This window comes from Oncorhynchus clarkii, chromosome 14, assembly GCF_045791955.1.
Source record: "Oncorhynchus clarkii lewisi isolate Uvic-CL-2024 chromosome 14, UVic_Ocla_1.0, whole genome shotgun sequence".
Lineage (NCBI taxonomy): Eukaryota > Metazoa > Chordata > Actinopteri > Salmoniformes > Salmonidae > Oncorhynchus > Oncorhynchus clarkii.
The window spans coordinates 11,581,189-11,591,057 of NC_092160.1; the positions used below are offsets into that span (position 1 = coordinate 11,581,189).

The 9,869-nt window shown below is 41.3% G+C and overlaps 1 pseudogene; it reads right to left on the reverse strand.

The window, feature by feature from the left end:
- Positions 1 to 656: 656 nt before the first annotated feature.
- On the reverse strand, positions 657 to 8,757 carry LOC139365822 (protein lin-28 homolog A pseudogene; annotated as a pseudogene).
- Between the last annotated feature and the right edge of the window lie 1,112 nt (positions 8,758 to 9,869).

Below are 9,869 nucleotides of genomic sequence, written 5' to 3' on the forward strand. Positions count from 1 at the left end.
AAAAAATGCATCACCACACGAAACGTCATTACCTTTGTTTTTACCACACAACCAGTGATCTAAAGTTGAAATAATATTTTACACATTGTATTCAAAATGATATGAACAATATAGCAACAAAAATCAAGCTCTAGATTAAAACCAAAAGTCCCTTCACCATTATGATTATCATTTAAAACCGAAGTCCATTCTCCTGTCCTTCTTTATGAAATGGGCAATGGCAGGTTGTCTTTGGATTTTAAATCCAAAATAAGTTATTTTTCGATTGTGATTAAAGCCAGGGCTGACAGTCGGGCCTTTCCAGTGGTGTTCCTGGCATATGTCTGTATCCTTTTTAGTGCCGAAATTGTTCTTTCTACTGATGCAGTGGACACCGGAATGATCCAAACTAGACAGGTAAGCAGATACAATTGGCGCATACTATCAATTAGTCTTTTCTGCTGGAGAAAGTAGAGCGTTTGGAAAGTTTGGTGTTTCCCTATCTATTGGGAACTTTTGTGGGTCAAGGAGGGAAAGGAACATGAGCATTTCATGGTTATTGAACCTGTTTCTTAGCTGAGTGACAATGTTGACGGTGATCACACTGTGTAGCTGTTGGTACTGGCCACAAACGTCTCCTTGCACATGTGTCCTGCGCCCCCTTGGAACTTCTGGTCTCACTCAGTGTCCTCGTAGGTGATATCGAATGTTCCTTTTTCCGTCTCTGTGGTGTTGCAGAAGTCGTCCACCCTGGACAAGCAGAACTGCATGTCAAACTCCCTGTTCTGCAATATTCCAAACAGCACGTCGGAGTTTGCAAACATGGAGTAGATCGCCGATAGCAGGAAGCAGAACTCGAAGCTTGTGTCCATCTGCGCTGTGAGCTGTGTCTTCATCAAAGGCAACGTGATGGCACCCTATGTATTCATAGAGATCAATGAGTTCCGCTGTTTTTTCATACACAGTGCAAACTAAGCGTGAGGAGAAGTTCCATGGCGCCACTCTGGATGGTCTTTGATGGCATATTTCATCCAGTAGTTTTCTTCGTTTGACAGATCTTGAGAAAAACGCTGCTAGGCTACCAAGATGAGAAAAAAAATGATTGCATTGTTTTACTTTACCAGCACCTTGTGACATCACCAGATTAAGAGTGTGCACATAGCAATGAATGAACAGAGCTTGCAGGATAGTTTCTTTCATGTTGGCTTGTACTCCATTTATACCAGAGGCCATGACTGTGGCTCCATCGTAGCACTGTGCCATAACTTTGGCCAAGCATTCACACTCCTCTAAAAATATGATAATTCGGGCAGTAACGCAACACATAAGACATTTGGGCTACATTGCCGATGTCTGTCGTCTCGCCAACCACGATGGTTACAAAGGGGATTTTCTTCAATTTTCCTGTCATTACATTCGCAACCGCGTGTACCAGGTCATTTTGGATTTGGCTGGAAGTGCCTGTGAAAATGGTAGCCGTAGCCAAATGGCAGTTTAACGTGCTGTCATACTCAGCCAAGCATTCCAGTATTTCCAAGTAGTTTCCCTATTAGCTGATTCTTTACCCTCCACGTGTCCTCTGAATGCAAATTCTTGCTTGCCTAAAAACACAATCGTATGGAATAAGGCACTTTAGAATCTCCCTGTTGTGTCTGACTTCATTATTGTGAGCAAGTGTCTCATTCCGCCACTGCTCGTTAAGAAGAAGGTCTAGTCTTGTTCCCCAAATATTTTTAACTCACTGTAGCTCGCAGGTGTGAAGTTGAGTTTTGGTGTCAAAGTGCTGACTGTCAAACAGGCTAAATCTTTGAAACCAGTTGTCCAGCTTGAGCTATTATCTGTGCTGAAGAGTAGGCAATTCCAAGAGTAAAGCTTTTTTGTCAGCTCACAGCAGGTTATCCACGGATAGCGCTCATAATTATTAACTTGAAAATGCCTTTCAAAACACTTTCCTCGTGGCACCAAATCAGGCAGTGCAGGAGTTGGTCTCCAGGTATGTACAAGATTGAACTATTCATTAAAAGTTAGTCTTGAAAAGGGCGATTTAGTCACCACATCGTCCTCGATTACTCTCTCTGCAGTTGCCACTGCCGTCGCTACATACACTCACTGCAAAAAGATAGCCAGCTAGCTAGGCTCAAGCTTGAGAAAACAAGATAAGGCTCGCAATTAGCTCTGAATTAGTGCCTCAAGGCCCAATTACATACAATTGTCCCCCCTATTACAAGACAATTTGTGATTGGTTGATTCTACTGTCATTCCAAAATGCTGCTCTAATTGAAGTCAACGTCAATGACGTTGGCTGGCACCGTCTATTCAAAGCCTGACGACCTAGCCAATGAGCGTTGAGCCCAGCTAGATTATTTCTACCAAGAGACTACCAAAGAAAAACATTTTTTCTCTTGGATATTAGCCCTTCTTTTTCCAACACAAACGTAAGAAATTCAACAGGAAGATAATTACAATTAAGACAAAAAAAATATTAAACAAATGAAAACAAAATGACAAATTATAATATATAAAAATATATACAGATTTGTATCTATCCTTAGGCCCTCACTGGGGGCGTATAGGGCCCTGACGGTGCCCCACTGGTATATTCGCTGGTGAACTCAGGTTTTTACATCATATATTCATGAGCTCTGAGTTATTTTCAGTATTCAAATTAATCAATATTGCATCATCCATCAAAGTTCTAGTAGTAGTCAGTGTCAGACATAAGAATAGTTAGGAACCATCCATCTTTCATAATACTTTCCCTGACAGGAGTTGTTCAAACTGTCTTGTTTACAATGTGGAGGCAATGTTTACCCAATGTTTGGAGACCCACCCAAGGTATGAGTTTACAGGGTTCATGGAGAGAAAAACGGAGAGAGACTGAGGGAGAAAGAAAGATATAGATAGAGGGGGAGAGAGTGAAAGCGAAAGAGGCAAATACCCTCATTTTCATTCATTTTATATCCTTCTCTGGGAGCAGAGGTTGTGTTTGTGAAAGCCTGGGAGAGAGACACACTGCAAAGGGTCAGAGAGAGAGAAGCACCATACCGGCTGGCTGTGCTCCATCAAAGGCCAGGAAGTGCCAGGGAGCAGCACAGTGCCGGAAGAGAATGGCTGAGCACCATTCACAAATGCTCCACCTACACCCCTGTACCACAGCACAGCACCGCACAGCTCCCCAGATTGTGGGCCGCTTGGCACCTACGGCCCGGCACCCACACCATGCCCTGCCCAGGAGCACTGGATATGTTGGCAAGGGTCAGAATTCACAGATTGCAGGGTCGCAGAGATAGAACAGGATGCACAGAACCGACAAACGGCTAGTTCCAGCTCTGGATAGAGAGAGTTATCTGTGCAAAGAGACAAAAATATTACCTTCAGAAATACAGGGAGCAGTACAAGGGAAGAGAGGGTTAAAAAGCACACAATAGATGCAGAACAAAGATCATGAATAGTCATTGTAACTCAGAGGAAATATTAATTCTGCACAACGGCACGTTCTTAGAGTTCTTCAAATCCAACAATGTAGTGTGGAATTTTAATGTAACATTTATGTAACTAGGCAAGTCAGTTAAGAACAAATTATTATTTACAATGACGGCCTACCACGGCCAAACTCTAACGCGGACAACTGTGCACCGCCCTATGGGACTCTCAATCACAGCCAGTTATGATGCAGCCTGGAATCAAACCAGAGTCTGTAGTGACGCCTCTAGCACTGAGATGCAGTGCCTCAAACTGCTGCACCACTCGGGAGCCCTAACATTAAATATGGCTCGCTGTACTACTGTAACGTCATAGCAACGTGTAAATAGTGCATCGCCCTTTTGGCTCTTTTGGCAATCAATGATCTGCATGGCTTTTCCGTCAACCCAGCCTATAGGCTATATGTACACACATAAAACACTTTACCACTCCTTCCAAAGTAGCTCCTCTTTAAAGGGGATTCCCTGAGTTCAACATGAGGATTTCAGAGAAACTAAACCCTAGCTGCAGTCATAAGGATCAATGAGCAATTAAGTATCTTTGAGAAATGCCCATACTCCTACACATGATTAGTGCAGATTATTGTCGCAATGGTTTACGGACAATATATTACGAAGTCAACTGAAAATGAAGCCCATTGAAAGAGACACTGAAAAGTAAAACACTTTTTCTAAATATCACCATGAAGCTCCAAAGAACCCAGAACCAAAGCCAGTTTCAGTTTAAACAGAAATGAGCTATAACTTGTAATACTGTATCAACTAGAGGTTTAGAGAATTAAGACAATGAATAAATAATCACTACAAAAAAGATAACAATATCTACATCCATTTAAGTGGTTTAAAATATTCCAGCCACTCCTGTAAAGAAGGAATGAGGACTAAACTTAGAACCATCTAAACACTTGAGTCCCTTTATCATTGCACTCAATCATGAAAATATGTCCTTGAAGAAGAAAAAAAGAACACAGCTACATCCAAGAAAGCACAGTTGATTCTAAATGGTTTCCGAGTTCATTGATACAATGATAAACAAGTAATGTATCGGGCAGGGTATAATAACACCCTTTAATATGCAGTATATCTTAGAAAATCATGTCTACATCCATAGTAAAAGCTATGGGACAGACAGGAAGACACTGTCTGTCATACAATCAACGCTGGTCTCACATTTAGCCCAGAGTCAAAGCTTTGTCAAATGCAATAGGAGGAGGCAACATCCAACCACCAATGAGACAAATGGCCAGGCTATAGCACTTATGACAAACTGCATTGTACAGAGTCCTATGGTCAACCATGGTGTACCTACATTCATACAACAGAAAGGTTTAAAACATTCACTTGGCTGAGGAAATGCACAATGACTTATAATACCCAAAGAACATTTCAATAAGCAGAAAGACACTCTTTTTTTGAACAAGAAACAATCTATTTCTGTACATTCACTTGTATGGTTGTATTTTCTTGACCTTCTTCTAACATAAGGTTTCCGGTAAAACACTTGTGATCGTCTCCAGTACAATCAACATAGGCTAGCTCTGATTTAGCTGCAGCATGGGAAATAAAGTTAGCAGTGCGCATACAGTTGAGGTCGGAATTTGTTTTCAATCACTCCACAAATGTCTTGTTAACAAACTACAGTTTTGGCAAGTCGGTTAGGACATCGACTTTGTGCATGACACAAGTAATTTTTCCAACAATTGTTTACAGACAGATTATTTCACTTGTAATTCACTGTATCACAATTCCAGTGGGTCAGAAGTTCACATACACTAAGTTGACCATGCCTTGGAAGAGCTTGGAAAATTCCAGAAAATTATGTCATGCTGTTAGAAGCTTCTGATAGGCTAATTGACGTCATTTGAGTCAATTGGAGGTGTACCTGTGGATCTATTTCAAGGCCTACCTTCAAACTCAGTGCCTCTTTGCTTGACATCATGGGAAAATCCAAAGAAATCAGCCAAGACCTCAGAAAAATAATTGTAGACTTCCACAAGTCTGGTTCATCATAGGGAGCAATTTCCAAATTCATGAAGGTACAAACAATAGTACGCAAGTATAAACACCATTGGACCACGCAGCCGTCATACCGCTCAGGAAGGAGACGTCTCTGCCTCCTAAAGATGAATGTAATTTGGTGCAAAAAGTGCAAATCAATTCCAGAACAACAGCAAAGGACCTTGTGAAGATGCTCGAGGGGAAACAGGTACAAAAGTATCTATATCCACAGTAAAACGAGTTCTATATCGACATAACCTGAAAGGCCGTTCAGCAAGGAAGAAGCCACTGCTCCAAAATTGCCATAAAAAAGCCAGACTACGGTTTGCAACTGCACATGGGGACAAATATCGTACTTTTTGGAGAAATGTCCTCTGGTCTGATGAAACAAAAATTGAACTGTTTGGCCATAATGACCATCGTTATGTTTGGAGGAAAAAGGGAGAGGCTTGCAACCCAAAGAACACCATCCCATCCGTGAAGCACAGTGGTGGCAGCATCATGTTGTGGGTGTGCTTTGCTGCAGGAGGGACTGGTGGACTTCACAAAATAGATGGAATAAATCATTCTCTCTACTATTATTCTGACATTTCACATTCTTAAAATAAAGTGCTGATCCTAACTGACCTAAGACATAGCATTTTTACCTGGATTAAATGTCAGGAATTGTGAAAAACTGAGTTTAAATGTATTTGGCTAAGGTGTATGTAAACTTCCGGCTTCAAGTGTAGGTACAGTGGTAGAAACTGACATTGCAAGGCTTATTGCAGTTTGTAAACACAGTGAGATTTGATTGTTTCAGTTTTAAGCTAATATACTTCTTTATCTAACACAGAAATAATAACTTCAAAGACAGAAAATAAATTACTTAAAAGTAGTTGAGTTGCAAAGAAGGTGGATAGATGTGTCTCTCTGTGCATTAAAACACAGAGCTAACTCTCAATCGCAACTATAGCATCAATAAAAGTAACATTTTCTTGCTGTTTGTTTGATAAATAAAGACAGCCTCATGTAGCTCCAGCAGCAGCATGACAATGAAACCTTGTGATTGGCTGAATCCCTGAAATGATCAATCAGAACTCCCTTGTGGAGCGAGGGGGCGTGGCTCTGCTCCTCTTCCTCCTCCCTCAATGATGATGCTATTCCCTGAGAGCCAGGGGAGGACTGCTGTGCTATGACTGGACACTTGGCCACAATGTGGCTGATGCTCTGGCAGAAATTGCACTTTTTGGGCTGACGAGGTAGCTGGCATTCTTTGGCATGGTGGTCAGGTCTTCCACAGTTGTAGCACCTGTCCCCATTGGAGCGTTGTTTCTGTTGCCCCTTAGGTGTCTTCTCACAGCCTTAACACTGTGCTCAACCTGGCCTGTCACCGTGACAGACTCTGGGCCTTTAGACGACTTCTTGAAGGTGAACTCCACCGCCTCGCCCTCCTTCAGGCTACGTAAGCTTGAACGAATACATCGACAGTCTCCTCGAGCAGTGACCCATCTCGGTTGGTCATCAACAGGAACCCGAAACAAATCCGGACGCTGAACCATTTACACACGCCACTGCCACGAGACAAACCCAGATCCTCATCGGAGCCCGTGGCTTCCTCCTCTTCGATCTTTGCACAGCCCCTGTAAACTGCTGTTCGGAATGAGGGACCATCCTTTTTCCGGCTATATGTTAATCCAGGGTTACAGTGTCCTCCTCTCCCCAGTCCCCCTGCCCTGTCACCTCCAACCCTCCTCCACTCTACACAACAACACTTTCAAGAATACAGTTTAACAAAGGCACAGAAGAGAATCGGAACAGCAATGGAGACATGGCAATAAATAGCAATGAAAAAGGTGTTGAAAGACTCTCACACATAAACACACACACACACACGCGACTGACACATAAATGCTGACAGTGGGCTGCTGTGTTTGATAAGTGGCTGAATCCAGAGGCCTTGACCCGGCTCTTCACCTTCTTCGCTTTGATTCTGCAGTTTTCCCATTAAAATCTGAAATGATAGATTATACTCCCATGACTCTCTGTTGATGGACCTCCAGATCCCCCAGGGCCACCCTCACAGCAGCTTTGCCCCAGGGTGATGCCTCAGAGCTGGGTAACGCATCTGTCTAACTCCCCAGGGCTGTGTAACTATCTGGCATGTAATGAGCACTGTGAATGGTGTGTTTCTGTGTGTTTCCCTCATAACCTGATGTCTAAGACCTCGTCCAACTGAAACCATAACTTCAATACCAACCTTTTAAAATACTTTTTCTTTATTTGATTTCATTAAAACCTTTTGTGACTAGGGGGCAGTATTTTCATTTTTGGAAAAATAACGTTCCCGTAGTAAACGGGATATTTTGTCAGGACAAGATGCTAGAATATGCATATAATTGACAGCTTAGGATAGAAAACTCTCTAAAGTTTCCAAAACTGTAAAAATATTGTCTGCGAGTATAACAGAACTGATGTTGCAGGCGAAAGCCTGAGAAAAATCCAATCCGGAAGTACCTTATGTTTTGAAAGCGCTGCGTTCCAATGCGTCCCTGTTGAGCAGTAAATGGGCTATCAACCAGATTACTCTTTCTCCGTATTCCCGAAGGTGTCTACATCATTGTGATGTAGTTTTACGCATTTATGTTGAAAAATACCCTTAAGCGGCTACATTGCGCAAGTGGTCACCTGATGGCTCCCAGAGTGACTCTAGTGTAAAATACAGAGGTAGCTATTATTCCAATCTGTCCTACTGAAAAACAAATTGTCCCGACGGATATATTATCAAATAGATATTTGAAAAACACCTTGAGGATTGATTATAAACAACGTTTGCCATGTTTCTGTCGATATTATGGAGCTAATTTGGAATATTTTTGGCGTTTTCGTGACTGCAATTTCCGGGCGATTTCTCAGCCAAAGTGAAGAACAAACGGAGCTATTTCGCCTACAAAAATAATATTTTTGGAAAAAAGGAACATTTGCTATCTAGCTGGGAGTCTCGTGAGTGAAAACATCCGAAGCTCATCAAAGGTAAACGATTTAATTTGATTGTTTTTCTGATTTCCGTGACCAAGTTACCTGCTGCTAGCTGGACAAAATGCTATGCTAGGCTATCGATAAACTTACACAAATGCTTGTCTAGCTTTGGCTGTAAAGAATATTTTGAAAATCTGAGATGACAGCGTGATTAACAAAAGGCTAGGCTGTGTCTCAATATATTTCATTTGTGATTTTCATGAATAGGAATATTTTCTAGGAATATTTATGCCCGTTGCGTTATGGTAATTAGTGTCAGTTGATGATTACGCTCCCGCATGCGGGTTGGGTAGTCATTAACAACTCTGGTGTATTCTTAAACAATATGGTTATTTTGTACCCATAGTAGAATCCTTTTTGGTTTCAGATCTTTAGAAAAAACTTTCTTCCAAAAAACTAATTTTGATTAAAAAAATCATAATTACGTTCAAACGGCTCTCCTGTAAAGTTGCGACTTGCGACATACTGTCACGTTCTGACCATAGTTATTTTGTGTTTTCTTTGTTTTAGTGTTGGTCAGGACGTGAGCTGAGTGGGCATTCTATGTTTTGTGTTTCTATGTTGGGTTTGTTGTTTGGCCTGATATGGTTCTCAATCAGAGGCAGGTGTTTGTCATTGTCTCTGATTGGGAACCATATTTAGGTAGCCTGTTTTGTGTTGGGTTTTGTGGGTGGTTGTCTTCTGTCTTTGTGTCTATGCACCAGATAGGACTTTTTCGTTTTTTTCACATTTGTTATTTTGTAGTGTTAACGTTTATTGTCCTTATTAAACATGTTGAACACTAACCACGCTGCATTTTGGTCCTCCTCTCCTTCAACGGGAAGAAAGCAGTTACACAAACGCCTAGTTTCCTGAATTTGGTAGCATTTTGTTACGTTACAGCCTTATTCTATAATTGATTCAATAGCTTTTTCCCCCTCATCAATCTACAGTACACACAATACCCCATAATTACAAAGCAAAAATAGGTTTTTAGAAATGTTTGCAAATATATAAAAAAAACTTCGTAAATATCACATTTACATAAGTAATCAGACTCATTACTCAGTACTTTGTTTAAGTACCTTTAGCAGCGGTTTCAGCCTCGAGTCTTCTTGGGTATGATGCTACAAGCTTGGCACACCTGTATTTGTGGAGTTTCTCCCATTCTTCTCTGCAGATCCTCTCAAGCTCTGTCAGTCTGAGGTCCTGAGCGCTCTGGAGCAGGTTTTCATCAATGATCTCTCTGTACATTGCTCTGTTCATCTTCAGTTTTACATTTTTAATACTTGCGAACATTTCAAAAAACCTGTTTTCGCGTTTTCACTTTTTCATTTCATTATGGGGTAGTGATGAGAAAAAAAGTTATTTAAACGATTTTAGAGTAAGGCTGTAACAAAATGTGGAAATAGC